Source organism: Globicephala melas, chromosome 10 (genome assembly GCF_963455315.2).
Source record: "Globicephala melas chromosome 10, mGloMel1.2, whole genome shotgun sequence".
Lineage (NCBI taxonomy): Eukaryota > Metazoa > Chordata > Mammalia > Artiodactyla > Delphinidae > Globicephala > Globicephala melas.
Window position 1 is genome coordinate 10554920 of NC_083323.1, and position 22984 is coordinate 10577903.

The window sequence follows — 22984 nt, forward strand, 5'->3', positions numbered from 1 at the left end:
CCCTCCTGAGCCTCAGTTTCCTCATCTGTGAGCTGGGCCTAATGATGCAGTCAATGATAACACCTGTTGTAAAAGCTTTTAAAAAAATTTTTTTTTTATCTATTTATCCATTTATTTATTTTGGCTGCGTTGGGTCTTTGCTGCTGCGCGCAGGCTTTAGTTGCGACGAGCGGGGGCTACTCTTCATTGCTGTGCACGTGCTTCTCACTGCAGTGGCTTCTCTTGTTGCAGAGCATGGGCTCTAGGTGCGCGGGGTTCAGTAGTTGTGGCGTGGGATTAGTTGCTCCTCAGCATGTGGGATCTTCCCGGACCAGGGATCGAACCCATGTACCTGCACTGGCAGGCAGGTTCTTTATTTTATTTTTTTCATACATCTTTATTGGAGTATAATTGCTTCACAATGTTGTGTTAGTTTCTGCCGTACAGCAAAGTGAATCAGCCGTAAGCACACACATATCCGCATATCCCCTCTCTCTTGCGTCTCCCTCCCGCCCTCCCTGTCCCATCCCTCTAGGTGGTCAGAAAGCACCAAGCTGATCTCCCTGTGCTGTGCAGCAGCTTCCCACCAGCCATCCATTTTACCTTTGGTAGTGTATGTATGTCTGTGCTACTCTTTCACTATGTCTCAGCCTCCCCTTCCCCACGGTGTCCTCAAAGTCTGCATCTTTATTCGTGCCCTACCACTAGGTTCATCAGTACCATTTTTCTAGATTCCGTATATACGCGTTAGCATACGGTATTTGTTTTTCTCTTTCTGACGTGCTTCACTCTGTATGACAGACTCTAGACCCATCTACCTCACTACAAATAACTCAATTTCATTTCTTTTTATGGCTGAGTAATATTCCATTGTATATATGTGCCACATCTTTTTATCCATGCATCTGTTGATGGACACTTAGGTTGCTTCCATGTCCTGGCTATTGCAAAATAGTGCTGCAATGAACACTGTGGTACATGACTCTTTTTGAATTATGGTTTTCTCGGGGTATATGCCCAGTAGTGGGATTGCTGGGTCATATGGTAGTTCTATTTTTAGTTTTTTAAGGAACCTCCTTACTTAGTGGCTGTATCAATTAACATTCCCACCAACAGTGCAAGAGGGTTCCCTTTTCTCCACACAGTCTCCAGCATTTACTGTTTCTAGATTTTTTGATGATGGCCATTCTGACCTGTGTGAGGTGATACCTCATTGAGGTTTTGATTTGCATTTCTCTAATGATTAGTGATGTTGCGCATCTTTTCATGTGCATATTGGCCATCTGTAAGTCTTCTTTGGAGAAATGTCTATTTAGGTCTTCTGCCCATTTTTGGATTGGGTTGTTTGTTTTTTTGATACTGAGCTGCATGAGCTGCTTGTATATTTTGGAGATTAATCCTTTGTCAGTTGCTTCGTTTGCAAATATTTTCTCCCATTCTGAGGGCCGTCTTTTCATCTTGTTTATGGTTTCCTTTGCTGTGCAAAGGCTTTTAAGTTTCATTAGGTCCCATTTGTTTAATTTTGTTTTTATTTCCATTACTCTAGGAGGTGGGTCAAAAAGGATCTTGCTGTGATTTATGTCATAGAGTGTTCTGCCAGGCGGATTCTTAACCGCTGCACCACCAGGGAAGTCCCTAAAAGCTTTTGAGAGGCAAAAACGAGGGGTGGCAAACTCAGATGCCCACAGGGGCCGGGTCACGAAAAGTGTGCATCCGGGCAGAGGAAGGCAATAGGGTGAGGCGGGGCCGTGGTAAATGCCCGCGCTCAGGCTCTGCCTAATGGCATCAAACTCGGATTTGTATCAATACCGAGACTGCCAACAGAAGTGATCTGTGGGCTGCGTTTGGAGCTGCCGGCTTGCCCCAGAAGGCAGGCTCTACAAATGGATTAACTAGGAGGGGGATATTTAACTCTACTTTACATGAGAACAAGGGCTAACATTTATTGAGGGCTTCCTCTGTGCCAGGAGCAAACTCAACACTTCACTCGGATTACCATGTTTGATCCTCACACCAAGGGACCCGGAGGGCCGCAGGGCGCAAGTGCAATTCCTGCTTTGTGGATGAGCCAGTTAAACCAGAGAGGTTAAGTCAGAGCCCAAGGTCACACAGCTGTGGGGGAGGGAGCAGGGCCCCCCCTGGGACTTTGGATTCCTTATTGGGGGTTTTCCCCTCCGGCCTCATGGGGGCAGAGTGGTGGAGGCGGGGGGCAGATCTGCTTGGCACAGAAGCACCCAAATCTGTGGCTTTTTGTTTCTCTCATAGGAGGCTGGGAGAGGGAGGAAAACGGAATTAAACAGATGAAAGGTGTCGTGGGGCTGAGGAAGAATAACGTTTTTTGTGAGCTTGTTAACATTTGTGAAGTTAAGTAAGCAGAAATTTATGCCGTTCATTTGCATGCATTAAAGGGAGGGTTCCCTGGGCCCAGTGTTGTACCTGGAACCTCACCAGCCTCCCAGGGCAGCTGACCCTCAGCCCACAGGAAGCTGCTCCCGCGTAAGGAGGATTTGTTTTGGCTATTTTCTGTGATTTCTTCAGATCCACCTGTTTCTGGATGGCCTACTGTGTGCCTGGCACTAGCCTTCTGCAGCTGTGGCTGTCCTTGCTGTGTTTGGGAGCAGCTGACCTGGATGCCGTCAGAGCGGCCTGGCCCTTCGTTCAGAGGCTGAATATTCTAGATACGGTTTCCAGCCTCTCCAGGGGCTACAGAAGGTTCGGGAGGCCCAGGGACCACCAGCTTTGCTGCCCAAAGCTGGGGGACCCAACTTTAGCTCTCTGGGCCTCAGTTTCCTCATCTGTGAAATGGGGACAGTAGCAGTACATGCTCGTCTGAGATGACATTGGCTCGTGGGGGTGGTCTGCCCCCTTTGCTAGTTGACATGGCGCTTTGGGTCCCTTGGTTTCCGGTGGAGCTGGATGAACTGAGAGCCAGCTGATCCTTTCTCTAGGAGGCCTTCCCAGACACCCCTCATGGGCCTTGGCCACCTTTTCTTGAAGCCCCACGGCACCCCCACTTTCTCCCCCAAATAACTGGTCTCCTGCACTACTGCCTTTGAGCTGTGAACTTCCTCAGGGCTGAGCCACCTGTGTCTTGGTCACTGCGAGGCCCTGCTCCTGCCCCAGGGCTTGAGACATGGTACTAAATGAATGAGTGGGTGAAATACTTAACCTCAGCCTTGTTCTCACTGCTTTGGAATGAAAAGTCCCTTCCAGGTGTGTAGTGATTCGTGGTTTTAAAACACTTTCAGGCTGCTGCTGTCATTTGATCTCTACCTTTTGATCCCCACGTTCCCTTTCCCGCTCCCCCGCCCAGGCAGGAGCGTCAGGATTTGAACCCAGCACTCATTCATTTGGTTTTTTTTCATGGAAGCTTTTGAACTCCTTCTCTGTGCCGGGTATGGAGATTCTTATAAGGAGTAAGACAGGGTCCTGCCCTCCAGGGGCTTTGAGGCTGCATTCAGACACAGTGAGGGTCAGGGATCAGGAAGCTGCAAATCCTCGTTCTTTCATTCACCCAAGAGGAGCAAGGTGGCCTTTGGTGGGGCGAGCACGTGAGTGAGGAGAGAGGTGAAGACGTGAAGTCAGGGAGGGCTGTGGATTTTATTCAGATGTGATGGGAGTCAGCAGGCAGGGGAGCGTGTCGGCAGGGAGGAAGGTGATGGCCACTGCAGTAGTTCAGGTGTGCAGCTGGAGGCCAGTGGAGGTGGGGAGAAGCGGGTGGGTTCACACTGGTCGCGCTTGGCTAATGAACTTGTTCCCTCTGCCGCCAGGAGCTCTGGGAAGGCTCAGGAGGGAAGCAGCGTGTTTTTTCGGCAGACGGTTCTCAAGCATCTGGTGTGGGCCAAGCATCCTGCAGGGTTCTGGGGGATTGGGGGTGAATGAGAAGAGTCCCTGCCTTCAGGGATCCCACAGCCAAGGGGAAGGCAGAGTAGGCTGACTGATGCCTGGGTAGGCTGGAGGGCTTCCTGTAGGAGGCAGCTTTGAGTCTGAGGAGTAGCATTCAGGAGGTGGGGGTAGGGCATACCAGGTTGTGGGAATTTCAAGGGGAAAGGCCAGAGGTATTGGGTGAGAAGGGTGACGCTCCCGTGCTAGGGCCTGAGCGTGGGGAAGGAGGACGCAGGAGTCTGGGGAGGAGGGCAAGGCCTGTGAGCTCCCTGCAGGCCAGGGGAAGGAGTCCAGGCTGTGCGTCTTCCAGCAGCAGGGCTCACGCCGGGGCTTTAGAAACAGGGTTGCACATGATGCCATCCAGGACTGAGGGAGTGGCAAGAGCTGAGGAACTGGGGAGGGGAGTTCTCAGAGGTTCTCTGTTCTGGGGTCGGGTTGAGGGCTGGGAGGCTAGTGGTGGTAGAGGAGGGGTCGAGGGAGAGACACAAGTAAGGGAGGAGTCACAGGACAGGGTGGCCCAGAGCAGGGTGGTGGGAGGGGCATGTGTGTGCAGAGTGGGGCGCCGTTTTTTCTGACTGTACCCTCATTACAGGAGGCGTGTTGGAGGACAGATTTGCAGAGACAGGGCCAAGCCCGATCTTGAATGCGGGATAGGGACTAGGGAGGCACCGGAGGCTTCCAAGCAGAGCCGTGCCCCATGAGCCTGCTTCGGGACGTTTCCTCCGGCAGCTGTGCAGAGGCTGGGCAGAGGCAGGGTCGTCCGGGCATCTCCTTAGGAGACTGCTGCACCCGTCTGGTCCGGGGAGCTTTACCGGCTGGCATGGAGTGGAGGGAGTGTGGCAGAGCTCAGGGAAGGCTCAGTGGAAGAGGTGGCATTTGATCCGGGCTGGAGATGGTGAGAGGGTTCGGCTCTGTGGGGGTGGGGAGGAGGACACAGCAGGTGGCTGCAGTGGAGGTGGGAGAGACCAGTCTATTCAGAATGCCTTTGAAAGAAAGGAATATCATTATTGAGGACCTCCCCAACCCCCCGCCCCGGGGCGATCCTTCTCTGCCCAGGGCTGCACGCCCAGCTCCTCATGTACTGCCGCAAGGCTTCGGGTAGGTCCTTTGTGCCTTCATTTCGTTGTCTGTAAAATGGGGATATTGTTAGAACCTGACTCTTGTGGGGTCATTGCGAGGCTTAGGGGAGTTAATCCACCTGCTGCCCAGCCTGGGAGATGCTCTGTAGTTATTGGCTGTGGTCATTTCAGTCTCATTTAACATTCACAGCAGGCCCGCAGGGCAGCCTCCCATCTCCGGGGAAAGATGAGAAATCGGCTCAGAGAAGCTCTTCAGCCTGCCTGAGGCCACACAGCTGGGAGGGGTACAGAGCAAGGGTCTGAATCCAGGTTGTTTGGGACCCCGGTCTTGATTCTCTGTCCTCAGTGCCTGTGGCCTCCTGGAATGCCTGTAACAGCCCTGGACACTGGGTGAAAAATCGCTCCCTTCCTTCGGCTTCGAGAGCTCCTGGATCAGGTGAAAGGAGAGTAGGCAGGAGTCAGGCTCTGATCCCTAACTCGGCTGCCACTGGCCATGAGGCCCCAGATCAGCTGCTTTTGCCCTCGTAGCCTCAGTCTCCTCGTCTGTAAGCAGAGGCCCCATGTGCCCAGATAAGAGCTTCTGGGCCTCCTTCAAGTTCAGCTGTGTCAGCCCCCTGGCCCAGGTGAGGCTCCCAGTAGGGGCTCCCTTCACATTCCCTTGCTTCCCGTGTTCCTCCGCCCCTGCCTGACCACACTGCCCTGAGCGGGCTGGGGTCAGAGTGTACGTGGGAACCTCAGCACTGGCCAAGGCCCCAGTGGCCATATTATTGACGATAAGGAGCTGGGAGGCCCTGTTGTCATCATTAGTAGTAATGGGCCCACTCAGCGAGGGGGGCGGTGGGCAGGTGGGTGGGGGCAGAGGCCAGCTGGGGATGCCATGCCTGGGGGCTGTGTGGTTCTTGTGCTTTTTCAATTCCCTATGCCCCAGGCACCTCCTCTGTGCCAGGCCTCTTGTTGGTACTGGGGGCACAGAGCGACACGTGGTGCCGCCTTGGTACCGGCGTCCGGAACTTGTGCACTAACAGTTTGCTTTGGCCAGAATTACTGAGCACCTTCTGCGTGCAGACCCCTAAGATGGGGCCTGGGGCGGAGAGCGGACCCTGGCCGTGGTCCCCAAACCCTCAGCGCTCACACTGAGAGTGCAGTGAGGAAGCACCTGGAAATCCACGCGTGTTACCCTGCTTTGAGCAACCCTGATCTGTGAAGATTCAGATTCTTCATGAGAGAAATTGGAGGCTGGTTCTCTGTTTTCCAAACTAGTTTGCAGGAGGGTTTCCTTAAATAGCAGAAGTCCCCCGGGCACGGGTGCCGGGTCTCCCTTTGCCAGTGGGTCCCCTACTGGCCCCTGACTTCCTTGCCCATCTTTGTTTCTTCCACCGTGCGCCATCCTAGTCCAGGCGCACAGCAGGCGCTCGTTAGACGTGGAGTGTCTAGTTGGCAGGGTGCAGCCGCTTCGGGGATCCCTCAGAGGTCCTGAGCCCTCCCGGTTAACCATCAGCTTCTCTTCTGCCCTCCTGTGGGCTTTGTGCTGCTCTCGGTGGCAGCAGGCAGGCACTTGTACCCTGTTGCCCCTGAACCCTGAATGAGGCCCCTGCCCCTTCCCACCCGGGGTCCCCCACCCCCTGGTGATCCCCTGCGGGCCAGAGACTGGTTTTGCTAGCTCAGGGCCTGGTGCGTTGTAGGCCCTTAGGCGTGTGGATCACGTGCCGCTGATGAAGGGACACCTGGGTTGTCTTGTCACCCTCTTCCAGATGAGGGAGCCACAGTGGGCTTCTCACCCAGGGCAGCTCTGGCGGCGGAGGCCTGGGGAGATTTGAGCAGAGCTGGAGGAACAGACTAGCTCCACGGCCACAGCTTGGTGTGTCCCGGGCTCTTCCACTTCCTAGCTGTGTGCCCTTGGGCGAGTGGCTTCGCTGCTCTGGGCCTCAGTTTCTTCATCTCTCAAATGGGTATATAGTCATGCCCGTCTCGCAGGGCTGTGGGGAGGGTTGAATGAGTTAATGTAAAGCCTCACTAAGGCCTGGCGTATAGTTAGTGTCTGGCGCTCAGGCCCAGGCAGCAGGGGTTGATCCTGGCCCCACCACTTACTAGTGGTGACCCAGGAGCCCACTTTGTCTTTCTGAACCTCGTTTTCTCACTTGAGAAATGGGTCTGATGACATTTACCTTGTCATCCTGTTGCGTGGGGGCTGTGTCTGCATGCAGACAAAAGAGTGGTGAGGCCGTCACCGGGTCTTCCCGGGTTCCCGGTTGACACTGATGCAGCCCCGTGGGTTTGCCGTCTTGACGGAGGTGTTCGTTCAGCCTACAGCACTGCTGGGCTCCCTGTGCGGGGGGCTGGAGCTGCAGCGGAGAACACCCTATGCTCACTGGCTGGGCGATGTGGGAGGGGCAGACACCATCACAGGGTCAGACAGGAGACGGGAGAGTCACTGCGGCAGAGTGGAGAGCTGCCTTGGGAGGAACGCAGGAGGGAGGGTCTGGAGTGGGCGGTTGGGCCAGGCCTCATAGGGCCTTGACCTTTAGGAGGACTTTTGGCTTTAGCCTGGAGCCACGGAATTTTCTGGAAGGGCCTTAAGGGAGGGCCCTCAGTGGGTCCACAATAAGCAGGCTATTTTGAGAGGCTCTCTGGCAGCTAAGCAGAGGGTAGGGGAGGAACCCAGGGGACACTTGGAGATGCTGGAAGGCAGTGTTGCCATCCAGACGAGGGCCGTCAGTGGCTTGGGCACACAGATGTGTGGCCCGGGCAGGCGTCAGGGTGGATTGGAGATGAGGGATGAGGAAGAAGGTGGAGTCAGGCGTGATTCAGATAATGAGACCGAGGCACAGAGAGGTTTGGTAATGGGCCCCCAGCCTCACAGCCAGGGAGTGAAGCCTCAGGCCCGGCATTTGTACGAGGCAGCGGCCTGGCCTGCTGCCTTGGCGGCGGCCCCCCACAGAGACGCCCGTGGAGCAGAGGGGAGGGCAGTGGAGCGGCGTCCTCCCGCTGCGTTCCTGGCCTCTGCTCTGTGCCAGGCGTGATGGAGATCGATCAGGGCATCTGCCAGGGAATGAGGTTCCACTCCGTGCTGCCTGCAGCCCATTAGGCAGGGATTGGCGTATAGAGGAACCAGTCAGGGAAGGATGGGGCCAAGGCAAGGTGGTGGCCGACCTGAGTGACGGTGAGGAACTGGGGACCCCCGGTGAGATGGGGAGACGGCCATGACCGGCCTTGGTTTTCCCATCTGTAAAGCGGAGGGGGTTCTAAGAAGGATGAGGCAGTACAGGACTTCGCCCAAGCCCTGGGGCGTGGTATGTGCTCCGGAAATGCTGGGTGCTCTTATGATTATTGTTGTTGTTGTTGTCATTATTGTTTTGTGGTAGCTGGAGTCCACCCTTGCTGGCCCCGAGGGTCAGTTAGCCTCTCTGATTTGGGACATGTGGTCTGCCAAGCCAGCTTAGCTCAGGGACGGATGATGCTGGCTACAAAGCCCAGGCCCAGGCCCGGGTATGAGAGAGGCTGCTGGTGGGGGAGGATAAGGAAAACTACAGAGAGGACTGGTTCCTGTTTTGTGAAGAACAGAGGGTCATGTGAGTCCAAGAAAGACGCATAGGTGCAGGGAGGGGTCGAAGGAGTCTGCAGAGGATGGGACGGGCCGACTTTGACAAACCCAGGCGGTGCTTAGAGACTGTCCTTTGCCTGATTTTATGCAGGAGGCCCAGAGAGGGTGAGGGCCTGGCTCAAGGTCACACAGCAGCTGGTGCAGACCTACCAGCTTGGGGGCCTGGGCGTTGCCCCACTCTGTGAAGGAAGGATGTGATCATTTATCAGGGGAGTTTAATAATGAATGAAGTTGAAGTATCTTAAATGCAGGCAGCAGGCCCGAAGTAATAAGGGGCCTGTATTAATTCGGAAGTTAATGAATATGCAGGTGTGTCTGAATGATTAATGGGGCTCCCGAAGGCCTTGGAGAGGGGTGTGTGAGCTGCTGCTGATGGAAATATGAATATTGCATACATCTGCGAAGTTGGTTAAACCAGGGAGCAGGTGGGCATTAATGAACCAGAAGACTCTAGCGGCCACAAAGGGCTGAATATGTGGCTACAAAGGGCTGAATATACGGATACTTGGGGGCAGATACACAGGGTCATGGCCAAGTGCTCTCATTTCTTGCTGTGTGGTCTTGAGCAAGTCACTTAACTTCTCTGAGTTTCCATGTCCTCATCTGCAGAACGGGCATAAAAATAGTACCTGATTCCTAGTATCCTGAGGATGAAATTCATGACAGCTCCTTAGCACCAGGGGCAGGCATAGTGCGGGCATCTGATAAAAACTGTCACAGCCTTGTTAGAAAGGATGGCAGAGGAGTGGTTGAGGAAGGACAAGGAAAGTATAACAGTAATAATGAAACTCCCTCGAATATGGCTAGCACTTTACAGTTTGTAGGGGGGTTGGTCTCTCATCTGCTCCTTGAAGCAGCTGCGTGGGGCAGAGGAGATGGGTCTTGGGGAAGCTGAGGCTCAGGGCTGGTCCCTGCTCAAGTCACCCAGTCGGCAGAGGCAGAGTCAGGCCTGGGCCCAGGTCTACACCCCTTGCCAGTGAATTTCAGAGGGGATGGAGGTGGGACTGCCGGCTGGCAGGAGGGTCCCGCCGATGCACTGACCAGGAAGGGCCTTCAGGGTATTTGTTGGGCCCGGGGTTGGGAGATCCCACGTGCCCTCTCAGAGCCTCAGTTTCTCTGTAGTGTGAGGATCTGTCTGCCACTCAGAGCTGTTTTAAGGCTTTGGGGATAAAATGGGACACTGCACCCTCACCTGTGCTCAGCCTTTGGGGAGTCCCAGACTCTGCAAACATTATCGCTCTGATGCTCGCAGCAGCTGGACCGGGAGTTTGTGTGTACCAGCCCTTGTGTCTGGTGTCTTATGTGCGGGGAGCTGTGGGTCCTCGGCCACTCTTGTAGCTTTGGGTCCTTGGGCATATCCCCTAGCCTCTCTCAGCCTCAGTCTCCCCATCCTTCAAGTGGGCAAGTGATATATTAAGTGTGCGGGCTCCCTCCAGCTGCCCCACCTCCCCCTGCGCCCATGTCATGGCCTTGTGTATGGGCGTCCTTTCTTTGAATCTCTGTGGCGTTTTATTCATTCTTTTCTCCTTTTGTGAACATTTATGTAGCGCTTCCTGGGTGCTGTGTTGGTCTCTGGGTTTACAGGGTGAGTGAGATCACCTTCCCCATCCCTGTCCTTGACAAGGTCCTGGTCCAGGCACAAGACGAGTGTGAAGCGAGTGTCTGGTGAGGCAAGCTCGGATGGGGCATGCGAGCCAGAGGACGGCCTCTGGGCCCAGACATGGATTGCGGGGAGAGGTGCTTGTTTATCTTGCTGTCTTCGCCGCTGGAGCTTCTGCCTGAGGCTGTGTCTTTTGGCTGTGAGTCCTCTGCTCCCAGCAGGAGATGGTCAAAGAATGGCTGTTGGAATGAATGAGGGAGTGAATGAGGGAATGGCTGGTATCTAGGCCCCTTTCCCTGCCTCTCCTGGGCTCCAGGCCAGGGAGCAGAGGCCCAGCCAAGCCCTCCCTGGGTTGTCCCAGGTGGATGAGGGCAGCCTCTCTAACATCCTTTTCTGTTCCTTCCTGGGTCTCTAGCCTGGGCTGCAAGGCCCCCGCTGCTGGCCTGGCTGGGTCACAGAACTGAAGGTTGTTGGGTAAAGACCCTGAGCCGTCGTGGTCGTGGCGTAGCCTGCTGTTGACAGACGGGGACGCCGGGAAGGGGCCTGTGGGGCAGGGCTGGGGTTAGAGCGCCCGCTGGGCTGCTCCTCGGGCTTGGCCCTGCAGTGCCCAGCCTGGCTGTGTATTTATAGTCTCTGCTGATCTATATTAACACCAGGGCCTGCCCAGGCCTTTGCAGCCTCTGGATCTGAGGATGGCTTTGAACCAGCACAGCCCCGGGGCTCACGCTGGGCCTGGAGTTTTTTCGCCAGTCTGGGCCTGGGCTCTGGCCACCCTTTGGTGGGTTCTGTGTCTTTGGGGTTTGTTATTCCTCGCTTCCGTCCTCTGCAGGGAGACTGTGAGTACAGCATGGGCTCAAGCACTTGGGCTACGTGACCTCGGGGAAGCCGCCCTGCTCTCCGAGCCTCAGTCTCCTCATCTGTAGAATGGGCCATAATTCCCACGCAGCTTGGTGTCTCAGGCACTGAGCCCTCAATGCTTGTGAGCTGGAGTCACTGTTTACCCTCCTCACGTCTCTTCTGGTCCTCATCACAAGCTGTCCTCAGAGCTCCTAGGGACTGGAGTGTCATCTCCATTGGACAGATGAGGCCACCGAGGCCCTAGGGGTGGTGTGACTTGCCAGGGCCATACTGCCTGTTGGGGCAGGATTTCGGACTCATCTAAGTCCGAATGTTCCAGCTTCCCAGACCCCTTATCCTTTCCAGAGCCCCTCAGGGTCCTTGGGGCAGGCCGCCTCCTCACCCCACCAGCTTGGTTCCCACCCCTGTCGCCACGGGAACGGCTCCACTAACTCTATGCTTCTCTTACAGAGCAGAGACGACTGGCCGCCCTGAGCGCAATTCAATTCAACAGACATTTACTGAGTGCCTACTATGCGCCAGGCCTTAGGCTAGGCACGGGGGTGGGGGCACAGAGAGGAAGACGGAGTCCCATCCTCAGGTAGCTCCAGGCTGGGGGGCGTGGAGAAGACAGGCAAGGGCTAAGCAATGACAGCTCAGCTCCAAGAGAGAAGCTGCCTGTAGGGCTGGAAGCAGCAGAGGTACCTAGGTTCAAGTACATCCCTGGAGAGCTGCTGTCCCTCGCCTGTGCCTCAGTTTCCCCATCTGTAAAATGGGGGGAAGGGAGGTGGGGTGAGACAATCTCTAGGATCCTTCCAGGAGTCCATGGGGATGGAATCAGGGCACAGGGGCAGAGTAGAGAGGCCCACACTCTCCCTGTGGAAAGGAAATCTCTGAAGGCTTCTTGGAGGAGGAGGCATGAGGTCTGGGCTGCAGGGGGTGGGGAAGGTGGAAATGGTACCCCAGGCTCAGGAAGAGCATGAGCAAAGGCCCAGGGGACATGCAGAGGGGTGTCTCTGCAACTCCATAGGTTGTGACGGGGTGTCGTGGGGTATGAGTTTAGAGAGGGAGGGAGGGGCCCAAGGGCTGCATGTCGGGGTGTGAGCTCTGTTCTGTGAGCTGTTGAGGATGGAGAGTGAGGAACAGTGGTCCTGCTTTGTGCCACCCCCTTCACCTCCCCTCTCTCCTGGGTACACTTGACCATCACGTTCCCGTAGAACATGTGGCCATGGTGGTGCCCGTACCTTCCTAGACATGTTACACATTAGTCCCCATGGCAACCCCGTAAAGTGGGCATTACTGGGCCCAGTTCACAGATGAGGACACCGAGGCTGAGAGGGAAGCTTTTGCCTGTTATGATCTGACTCCCAGCTCCCCCATGCTTCTTCCACTAGCTGTCACTGTTGGGAGGGGGGCGGGTCTCTGTCCTGTGTTACACCTGCTATGCTAGGAACCCCCAAGCTCTGAGGAGTACCTGCCAAGGGGAACACAGTTGAGTTTGGAGGTGAGGGTGGGCAAACCCTCAGATGTTGTTAGCAGGACCGGCTTTTTCCAAGGCCTGAGCTTCTGCCCCTGCGGCCACCCTCTGAGATGGGGGTGAGGCAGGGCTCCTTCCCACTTTACAGATGAGCAGACTGAGGCCCTGGGGGTCCAAGGTCGAGGCAATGACAGCCTGGGCAGGGAGCACCATTTTCTTATCATCCAGCTGAGGCTGGAGGGAGGTTCAAATCCTCCGAGATCTGTGCCGAAGCTGACCCACACAGCCCTCCCCAGGCAGTGGAAAAGACTGGCATGGAATCACAGACCTGGGTTCAAATCCTGCTTTTGTCTCGCACAAACAATGTGATCTTTGTGAGCAAGTCATTAATTACTCTGAGCCTCAGTTTCCTTGTCTATAAAGGGAGAGCGCAGACCTCCTTCATTCGGTCATTAACAGACGTTCGTTCAGCACCTGCCGGGTTCCTGGTGCTGGGCTTTGATGGAGACTCAGTCCCTTCCTTGGAGGACTCAGTTCAGGAGTAAGAGCAGCAGTTTTCGTTCGGTTGTGATGGAAGAAGCCCAGGGGGCTGTGGGAACCCACAGGAGGGACCCCAAGCAGACCATTTAAACTGGTGAGGGCAGGCAGGAGGGCAGGATAGGAAAGCAGGAACCAGCTCTGCAGGACCCCAGGGCCTGGGCTTCAGATGTCTGTTGGAAATTTCCCAGATCAGTAGGGAGCCAGGGAAGGCTTTTGAGCACGGGAATATCGGAGGCCGGGAGCCCAGTGAGGATGCTGATTGAGAAACTCATTTGGGGTGAGGAAGGAGGCTGAGGCAGGGCAGGAGCAGTGGGAGGGTACAAAGGCCTTCCAGATGTGGGCAGCTGGGGCCGCTTCGAGCTGGCTCAGGGACCGGGCAGAGAAGCAGGGCTGGGGAGCATGTGGGCAGTGGGAGGCGAGTCCAGTTGTGGGGTTCAGGTGCCAGGGAGGGGTCCGAAAGGCAGCTGGCGGTCAGTACCAAGGGGATAACAGAGACCCTGAGAGGGATGGAGATGCTGGGGGGTGGGAGTGGGGAAGCAGGTTTGGGCAGAGCAGAGGACCGGAACCAGGACCTCAGAGAAGGTCACTGCAAAGTAGCCCAAGGGGGAGCAGCCTGGCAGGTAGGAGGAATCCCGAGGTATAGGGACTTAGGTCTGCCGGGAGATGACAGAAGTCACCTGTGTCGGGCACTTTGCCCAGTGCCAGGCTCACAGAGGGGCCCAGGAGGGTCAGTTCCCACCTGGCTTTCGCTGGAAAGCAGAACCGTAGTCTGTCCCCTGCCATCCCGAGGAGGAGGCTCTGAGGGGGAAGGTGTTTGGGAAGGAGGGAAGGGAAAAAAACATTTGCGTGTGGAGCAAGGCTGAAGAGAGGGAGAGAGAAAGAGGGAGCAGGGGATGAAAAGAAATTACCATCCGCCGGGATCTTGTCATTCAACCCAATTTTCAAAGGACCACAGCTGTCGCACTGAGATAATCTGTTAATTATAACAGCCATTGTGCTTTGGCAATGGGAGAGAAACTGAGGCTGAGGAACAGGCCAAAGGCAGGGGTGGGAGCCTTTGGGGGGCAGGAACAGGCAGGAAGGCAGACACTGTCAGGGGCCAGGCCTCATCCCTTCCTTGCCACCACTGTTGCAGCAGTGGGTGACGGGGACCCGCTGTGTGCCGGGCACTGTGGCACGCCTGTGAGCCGGGCCACCATAACCATTCTAGAGGCAGCTAACTTTATTGAGCACTTACTATGTGCCATACCCTGCTCTGAAGCTTTCATTCTCCCACCCTCTGAGGTAGTGCCCTTCTAGTCCCATTTTACAGAAGCGGAGACTGAGGCTCAGAGGAAAGAAATTGCCTGCCAGGGCCATGCTCTTCGTTCAGTGGCAGAGCCAGGATTTGAGTTGAATGTGGCCTGTCCTTCTAGGAGAACGCTAGGGAGGGCCGGTCCCCATGGGTTGGCCATGCGGCCTTGGTGGCCACATGTCCTGGGCTGTGGTCTCAGCGCAGCCGGCAGTCCATGGGGTAGCCCCCACCCCCACCCCGGGCATTTCCGGGGCTCCTTCTGCACGAACAGGGCTTCCTTGTTCTCTGATGCCACAGCTGCAGGCCCCTGCAAGCTCCCCCCCACCGCCATCCGCACCAGAGAAGCTAGTCTCAGGGCCAGAAGAGGGACCCCATACGACCGCCTGATTTGGGGTTGTGATGGGCTGCGGCCCTGGGAGGGGTCTCAGCCTGGCCCTGGCTGGCTGGCTATGGGGCCCCGGGTGCTGGGGCCTGGGAGAGGCAGTGGGGAGGGTGGGCAGGAGTCCCAGGTGAGCAGAGTGAGGGGATCCTGAGGCCTGTGGGGAGGGGCAAGAGCAAGGGGCCATTCCAGAAGGCCAGGGAGCTCTTTGCCGCAGGCCCTCCTCCGGGGTGTGGCTTCAGCAGCCAAGGCCTTAGGCCTCCTGGTGTTCACAGCGGCCTTGGCTGGAACCTCAGCGCAGCCTGGCTGGCAGCGTTTTACGGAGTGGGAATCCTGTTTGGGAGCAAGTAACCCTCAAACCCCAACAGGAGCCCCAAACTTGACCCAGCAACCCAAGCAGCATGGTTGGAGAGCCAGGGACCCCACAGGTTGACAGGCAGGTCTCGGAGGCTGTATGGGTGCTCTCCTGGTTTGGGGTCCCCACTCCAGTGGGCCTGCTTGGAGGCAAGCAGGGGTTGTGGATGGGCCAGGGCAGCTAAAAGTCCTGTAGAACTGGTGTCACAGAGGCCAAGACTCAGTAGACTTTTAGGATCAAGGGATTTGTAGAAACACTGTAGAACTCCTGCCTCCCAAATTCATAATTAGAGACCTCCCCCCGCCCAAAGAAAACGACCCGTGCCATTAGAGTGTCCCAGAGCCACAGAACCAGGAGGCAGGTACTGTAGCACCCTCGGGTCCCAACCGGGAGTCTCATGGGATTCCCCCCCACAGGTCCGGATTCTAATTGTCGCCACTCTGGGGTTCCCTCTGTTGCCCAGGGGTCAGTGGGAGCCTCAGCCAGAGAGGCGGGGAGGAGGATGGGTCCACCTAGGCCTGTGCCACCTGCTCTGTCTCTGCAGGGATGCAGAACCTGGGCAGCCAGTTCTTCCAGGTTTTTCAGTGGATTCCAGAAATGAGGATTTTAAAACTAAAATCTCCAGAGCTATCATCATTGGCAACTAATTAAAATTTTTTTAAAAAACGATTGTCCAGATGAAACAGGATCCCACAGCATCTCTTGACCCAGAGTCTGGTGCCATGGAGGGTCAAAACCACTATGTAGTCGTTGTGAGACCTCAGTTTCCTCCTCTGTAAAGTGGGAACAGCAGCATCGACTCGTGAGGTTGTGCAGAGGATTCAGTGAGTTAACGTGAGAAGTGCTTAGGCCTAGCCCGTGTCAGCCCATGACTCTGTTTTCATCTTGCCCCACGCTGCCCGTCCCTCCCCTGCCAGGCTGCCTCCGTGTGGGCTGCGCGCTTTGCCACCGGGAGCCCCCACGGCTCCCCGTGGGCTCCAGACACACCACTCTGCCTTGGGCCAGCCCTGAGGGTGTGGGAAGGCAGGGAAACGTTCACCCCTTGGGGCCCTGGAGAGGGAACAGAGCTGGGAGGGAGGCCTAGCCGGCGCCTGGCACATAGTAGGTGCTCCATAAATGTTTATTGAATGAATGAATGGAGGCCATGCAGGCAGAGGCAGCCGCGCGTGCGCAGGCACTGGTGAAAGAGCGGGTCCCGTGGAGACTGGTGAGTAGTGCCCGGGGCTGCAGCTGAGTGGGGCCTGGGGTTTGCCGAAGCCAAGGCGAAGGGACCAGCAGGGGTCAGGTGGGGGAGGCAGAGCCAGGTGGGGGAGGGCAGGGGTCGTGTCGGGGGAGAGGGGCAAGGTGGGGATGCAGGGGTCAGGTGGGAGAAGTCAGGGGTCAGATGGAGGAGGCAGTCCCTTGAATAGCCTGGAGGATTCTGGGAAAGCCAGAGATAACTCCTGGGGTGGGACTAGGAGATGGACTTTTAATACAGATCATTCTTGGCCATGAGCAGGAGGGTCCCATGCTCTACACGGCACCGGCGGTGGGTGGGGTGGATGCTGGGCTGCTTAGGGCTGGGGAGTGGGTACCAGGGAGTGGGCCGTGTGAGGGGGCCGTCTGTGAAGAGCTGCCCCCAGAGCCAGTGTTGGGGCTTCTCCTGCCAGGCTGCTGGGTGGTTTCCTAGGGCCAAGACCTTCTGCTAAAAACCCTTCCGTCCTCCTCCCTACCTCCTTCCTCTGAGGCCTGGACACAGCGCAGGTGCTAATGACAGATCCAACGCCCCTGGGAGCAGGGGAGGCCCAGGCATCAGTTGAGTTCCTGGGAGATGACCCAGTGAGCAGTTACAGAGGGCTTGGGGTGGGCCCCAGCAAACCAGAGAGACACAGGTGCTCAGCTGTTCTCCCCCTAAATAGATGAGGAAACTGAGGCCCAGAGGGGGCAAGGTGCTGACCTGCCCAAGGTCACACAGTGAGCCAGCCCTCTGTGTGTCATAACAGCTCGTGGCACAGCAGACTAGCCCAGCCCCCTTCTCTGGCCAAGGTTACTTGGCTTGGAGACAGATGCCCAGTACGTCGGGGCCTTGCCAACCCAATTAACCCCCAATAACTGTCAGCTGTTGCTGCTGTCGATGTGGCCATGTTCTTAGTAAGCTCTTTTGGGTAAGTCAGAAACTCGGTGAAGACAGGGTGCATCTGTCTGCAATACTGCACATCATAGGCGCACAGTAGGTGTGCAGTAAATACCTGCGGATGTGTGAGGAGCGCAGGTGAGCGTGTGGCTGGTGGCACAGCGTGCTTGACCTGCCCCAGTGGTGAGCTGCAGGCCCGTGACACGGATGCAGCCACGGCCTGCTCACCCAGCGCAGGATGGCACAGAGCTGGGAGCGGGTGCCGTAGTATCAAGGGGCAGGAGCCAGCTCCCCTGAGATGTGGAGCAGCTGGCACGGAGGGCTGAGACTAACAAGACGTGATGGAATGGGAGTGGATGGAAACCTAGCACCTCGGGTGAAACCCAAAGAGATACTTCCCAGAGCTGCCTGAGGACGTTCTGAGGGCATCGGGGCTGCCTGGCAGGATGTGAAGGGGCCCGGGGCTTTGGTTGACATCTAGGTCAAGGTGAGGACACACTGCTCTGCATATCCATGCTGCTCTCACGGAAGTGTGGCACCCGAACAAGGGAAGCAGAGGGCCCCCGGTGCCGGTCACTGCTCGGACCATGTTGACGCTGAGGCTCAGCTCCAGGTGACACCTTTTAGGAGGGATCTTAACAGCAAGCATGACCCGGGGCAGCTGGACCCAAGGGTGTGGGACTTGACACCGTGGCTTTGGAAGAGCAATAGAGGACGTGAGGCTGTTCATCCTGGATACGCGGATTGCAGGGGCATGAGATAACTGATGAAGAAATGTCAGAAGGACCTTTGCGGAGAACTCTTGGCTGCATTGGCTCCAGACAGGCCGTATCTGGCCAGTGGCAGGTTGGGACCAGTGAATGAACACAGGTACAGGAGCTAGGTTTGGCTTTGTAATATAAAGAACTCTCTAATAATCAGAGCTGTTCAGGAAGGGAATAAGCCTCAGATGGGTGCTGAGATCCCTGTCACTGGAGGTATGCAAGTTGGGGGAAGTCACATGTGCAGGGATCCTGGAAAGTCTGGTAGTTCTAAGAGCTCAGGCCAGTTCAAGTTCCTGGCTGTGTGGTCTTGGGCAGATCACAGCCCCTCTCTGAGCCTCAGTTTCCTCATCTGAGAAATGGGAAGTGTGGGTCATGGGGCTAAAAAGAAGCCTCAGCACATTTCTTGCACACCGTGAGCACCTCATCAGTGGTGGGGGCCCTCCCTCTGATAGTTATATAAAGTCCTGATTCAGTGGAGTCACGGACCCCAGGATCTCCCTCTGTGCCCCATCCCCATCCCTAGCCCTGAGCTCTCATTCCACACATCATGTTCTGGGCACCTGCTAAATGTCTGAGCCTGTTCCAGGTATGGAGGTTGCAGGTTAGCTCGAGATAAAGCCTACTCTGACTTTATTATGGGGGCAGGGAGGGGCTTATAAGGGACTAAGTGATGTCTAGTATTGTTGAGGGATCAGAAGGGACCAAAGCCAGGGTGGAGTGACCAGTGAGTCCTCTCAGATTTGGCGTCAGGGAAGGTGGGGTTGTGGGGAGCAGTTGAACAGAGATCTGAATGAAGTGAGGTAGTGGGTTGTGCAGATATTGGGGGAAGAGCATTCCAAGAGGAGACAGTAGCAGGTGCAAAGGCCCTGAGGTAGGAGTGTGCCTGGGGATATTTGAGGAACACAGCTGACCTGGACTGAGTACTTCCTGACTGATGGTAGAATTGAATTCTCTCTCGGTTTATGGGTGGTCCACTCTTGTACACTTTCCTGATAGGGAGGGAGGTGCCTACCCAAGGGGCAGGAAACTCACAAGATGGCCTGTGCATGTCCAGTCCCTGCAACGGACCCAGCTCTTTGGAGGAAGCTGGGGAGGGAGGGGGCCTCAGTTTTCTCATCTGTAAAATGAAGCCAACAGCACTCACCATGCAGGGCTGATATAAGATTCAAGGAATGTAAAATGTCAGACACAAATGAGCCATTGAGTAAAGGGTAGCTGCGACTATCTTATGGACAAGGAGACTGAAGTCCTGAGAGGTTGATTAATGTGCTCTATGTCACACAGCTCAGCATTCAATACCAGGACCCTTTGTCTCCAACATCCATGCTTTTTTCTCTCCATCCTGCAGCTGGGGCTCTTTGCACCTGAAATCCAAATGGTTCACTTACCATACAGTAGTTCAGTGGCGAAGGTATAATTATCCCATTTTACAGATGAGGAACGGAGGCCCAGAGCAGTCTGCCTGAGGAGCCCTGGTGAGGTGGAGGCAGCTACAAGACCCGGCATCCAGTTCCCAGGGGGTGGCAGGCTTTGTCCCGGAGGGTGGAGTGGTGGCAGCCCATCTCTGGAACCCCTGGCCTGGTGCTGCGCTTCCAGCAGAGGTGAGGTGGCTGCCCGCCTGTCGAGTTCTGGCTGGAACCCAGGAGTCCTCGGTCCTCGTAATCCTGGGTAATGGCATTGACACGGACAGGGTCAATGGCACCTTAGAGAGCCTTGGCCAGCCTGGCCCAGGGAGGAGCCCATGCCAGGGCTGATCAGCTGCTGCAAATGAGATTTCCCTGGCTAAGCCTCACGTCCCACTCCTGGGAGGTCAGAACACGGGCCTCACCTCCCCCATCCACTCCCTGGACCCTGCGAGCATCCTGCGGGAGTAGGACCTTACGAGCGGGCCTGCAACTCACCCAAGGTCTCAGAGCCGGCCGGCCCCGCATCTTCCCTGCTGACCTCTGCCTCCCCACTCCCCACCCCATCTGCCCTCAGCCGGGGGACACACAGGCAGACCTCACCCTGTCCATCCTCTCTGCCAGCCCAGGCAGGGGGAGCAGCCCCATGACCCCCTGGCCCTCACAGCCCCACAGCCTGGGGCGGAGAGGTCAAGGCTCCCCTCTGACTGGGGAGCTTGGGGGTCAGCCTGCAGTGGAGGGGTCTGTGGCCCAGGGGGTTAGGGAGCCTGAGTCCCGGGGAGCCCTACCCTTAGGTGATGACGGTTGTGAGGAAACATGAGAAAAACCTCATGAACAACGGCAGCTGACGTTTTCTGATGCTGCCTGCTACGTGGCACGTCTGGCGTCCGCACCCGCCACGCCAGCTCACTGCAGCCTCGCGGGCAGGGATCGTTCGGCCCACTTCCTCGGCAAAGGAGGAGGCTTGTGCCCAGTGTCCTGGGGTAGCTGAGTGGGCCGTGTCCGGGGCAGTCAGCTCCCAGAGGGCACTCGAGTTTGGCAGATCAGGATCTGTCGCTGCCACCCTGGCCCCTGAGCTGACCTCCCACCAGCTGGACGTGTCCCTTCCCCAGTGCTGGCCTCGGTTGCCCCTCTGACAGTGGCTGGGATTGGGCTAGAGCCAGGGCTCCTCGTCCCTGCTGCTCTGAGGCTCTGGGATTCTGAGTCCACGGAGGGGCCCTGAACCTCGTGGCCCCTGGAGGAGGGTGCAGAATCCAGCGGGACCGACCGGTGATGTCAGGGGGCGGGTATGAAACCCAGAGAGGGAAGGCCTTTGCCCAGAGTGACTCAGACTTTCCTTGGCTGTACCGAGCTCTGAACAGAGACCTCCCGTCAGCTCTGCCCCTCAGACCCGTACGGTCTTGCCCACTCTTCTCCCTCCTTTCTGTCCAAGGGTGTCCCCATGAGAGTGGACATCATGCAGTGTGTAGCCTGCTAGACGGGGATCCCTTGACGGCACGCTGCCCCCCAACTTCACCACATTCCTCCTTTCTGTGGTGGCAGGAGAGAGGGACCCTTGGAAAGGTGCTGGTTGGGCACTTTGGAGCTGCCCCCGCTCTGGCCAGAGTTCACTCATTACCTGACACCTGGGGGAGGGGTCCGTTGAGGTCAGGTCCCCTGGGAGCGCTGCTCTTTGCCCCCTCACGCCCTGGTGCCCTGGCCACTGGCCCACAGCCTGCTTCCGGGGTGGCCACGCCCTCCCAGGTTTAGCACCGTTTGGGTCCTAGGCAGAAGAGGCCTCTGCTTCCAGCACCTGCTCCCTGCCGCTCCCCACCCCCTTCCTGGGCTGCTCACAGGCCGCACTTCGGTGGCTCAGCCAGACCCAGTGCTCATCTGACCCCTGGATGGGGGGGGGGGCAGGCACTGTGTCCCCTCCCTCGCACCCCCGTATTTGTCATCTCGCTGTGCTTTGCTGTGCTTTTCTGCCGATCGATTCCTTTGTCTCCGACGCGCCCTCTCCGTTTATCTCTGTTCCTCTGCCTCTCCCTGCTCAGCTCTCTCCAGATTTTGGCTTTTCCCTCCTCCTCAGCCCTCGCCTCCTGTCTGCAGCTCCCTCACCTCCTTTCTCTCTCTCCCCAGCCCCCAGGTGTGCTGGGGTGGGTAGGGCCCTGTTCTTGCCACTGGTGTCTGGGCTGGGGCATCACTCCCGTGGGAGCAGGGGAAGGCCTGACCCCCAGGACCCTCAGCCCCAGGTCTGATAGCTCGGCGGCCAGCTCGCCCCTCCCCACACCTGGAGTGGGTGTGCAGCCGGGCGGGGGGCCAAGTGCTGCTGTCAGCGCCTTTGCGGCCTTGCTGTCCCCCGTCCCTGGATGCGTCAGGCCTCGACAGGTGGTGGGCAGGCAGCCCAGGGACAGGGACAGGCGGCTGACGCACACGGGATGGGGAGAGGGGGAGCCTCCTCCCCACTCTGAGTCATGGGGGGGAGTGGGGGGAGCCGGAGAGAGGGCGGGGTCACCTTGAGGGCCCAGTTGGGCAGCGCTCAGAGGGCCTGGGTTAGGGGCGTGGGGGCCACTGTACCCCCTGAACTGTTTGGGAAGGGAAGAGGCAGGACTGGACTAGTGCAGCCTCTCCAAGTCTGGGCGCCTTCTCCTACTCCCCTCCCTTCCCCTTCGCCTCTTCTTACACCCTCAGCATGGGCTGGGCTTTCCAAGAGTCTGGCCAGCTCAGCTTAGCCTGACAGCTGCTGGGTCTGGCCAAGCGGGTGACGGTTTGAGCAACTCAGATCTGAGGATGAGGGGGCTCGATGCGGCTAAAGTTACTCATGTGCGTATACATACATACGCACTCGTGTGGGCCACACATGTGCTTAACATGTCGACATACAGGCAGGTGCGGGCCTGTGTTCCCCAGAGACGCTCCACATGCATCCCTTCCCACCCCTCCACACACAGGCACGCCCTCGTTCACTCCTACGTTCACTCCTGTAGCTGGCCAGGCAGGCACACATCCTGTGCACACGGGCATACGTGTGCACAGCCGCCGGCCTGCACACCCGTCTACTCGTACACGTCAGCACGCCCCTGCTCCAGTGCTCTGAGCCAGCGCACACCTGCGCGTCACCTGCAAACAAATGCGGTCCCCAGACATTCCCAGCCAGAGGGCAAACTTGGCAACTCAGCCTCTTCCATTACAGCCTCGCTGCCTGAGGGGGAGGGGAACTGAAGCCACCGGAGGGGTAGGTCTGGCCTCAGGCCCCCTAGGAGCCAGCGGCCACGTCGGATGGGAGCCCTGGTCTCCCGACTGCAGCCCTGAGAATTTTTGTGGCACAGCCAAGGACAGAAACGCTCTCTGCTGCCTGTCCTTGCCCCCTTCTTGGCCGACAGCCTCGTGGTTGCCCCCTCCCCTGCCTCCGTCCGGCCTCTCAGCCTAAGCTGGTCCTGCAGGGGACGGGGAGGTGTGAGGCGGGCCCCCCCGGAGGTCCTGATCGTCACAGCCTCTGACGCTGCATCAGCCTTTCACCCGAGGGGTCACCTGGACGCCCTGTTCACTTGCCACCTCAACAAAAACTGCCTGCCTGGGCTTCTTTGGGGACTTCTCTCCCTCTCCACTTCCCTTTCCTCTGTTCCAGCCCTCTGGGACTCAGGGCTGTAAATTGGTTTCGCTTTAACAGCAGAGGTTTCACATTTTTTCTTAAAGTGC

At 57.2% G+C, this 22984-nt stretch overlaps 1 protein-coding gene across 13 annotated transcripts in view; it reads left to right on the forward strand.

The window, feature by feature from the left end:
* The window catches only part of ELFN2 (extracellular leucine rich repeat and fibronectin type III domain containing 2), a 57443-nt gene that overhangs the window by 25011 nt on the left and 9448 nt on the right, over nt 1–22984 (forward strand). For 11 of the 13 annotated variants that reach the window (XM_060305642.1, XM_070046404.1, XM_060305640.1 and 8 more), the window contains exon 3: nt 11453–16233. The exons of 1 other annotated variant lie outside the window; for it this stretch is intronic. The gene's annotated coding sequence lies outside the window, so the exon portion shown is untranslated. Of the gene's footprint in view, nt 1–11452; nt 16234–19160; nt 19572–22984 lie in introns of those variants that run through there. One more of the 13 variants, XM_030856055.2, reaches the window with a different exon arrangement.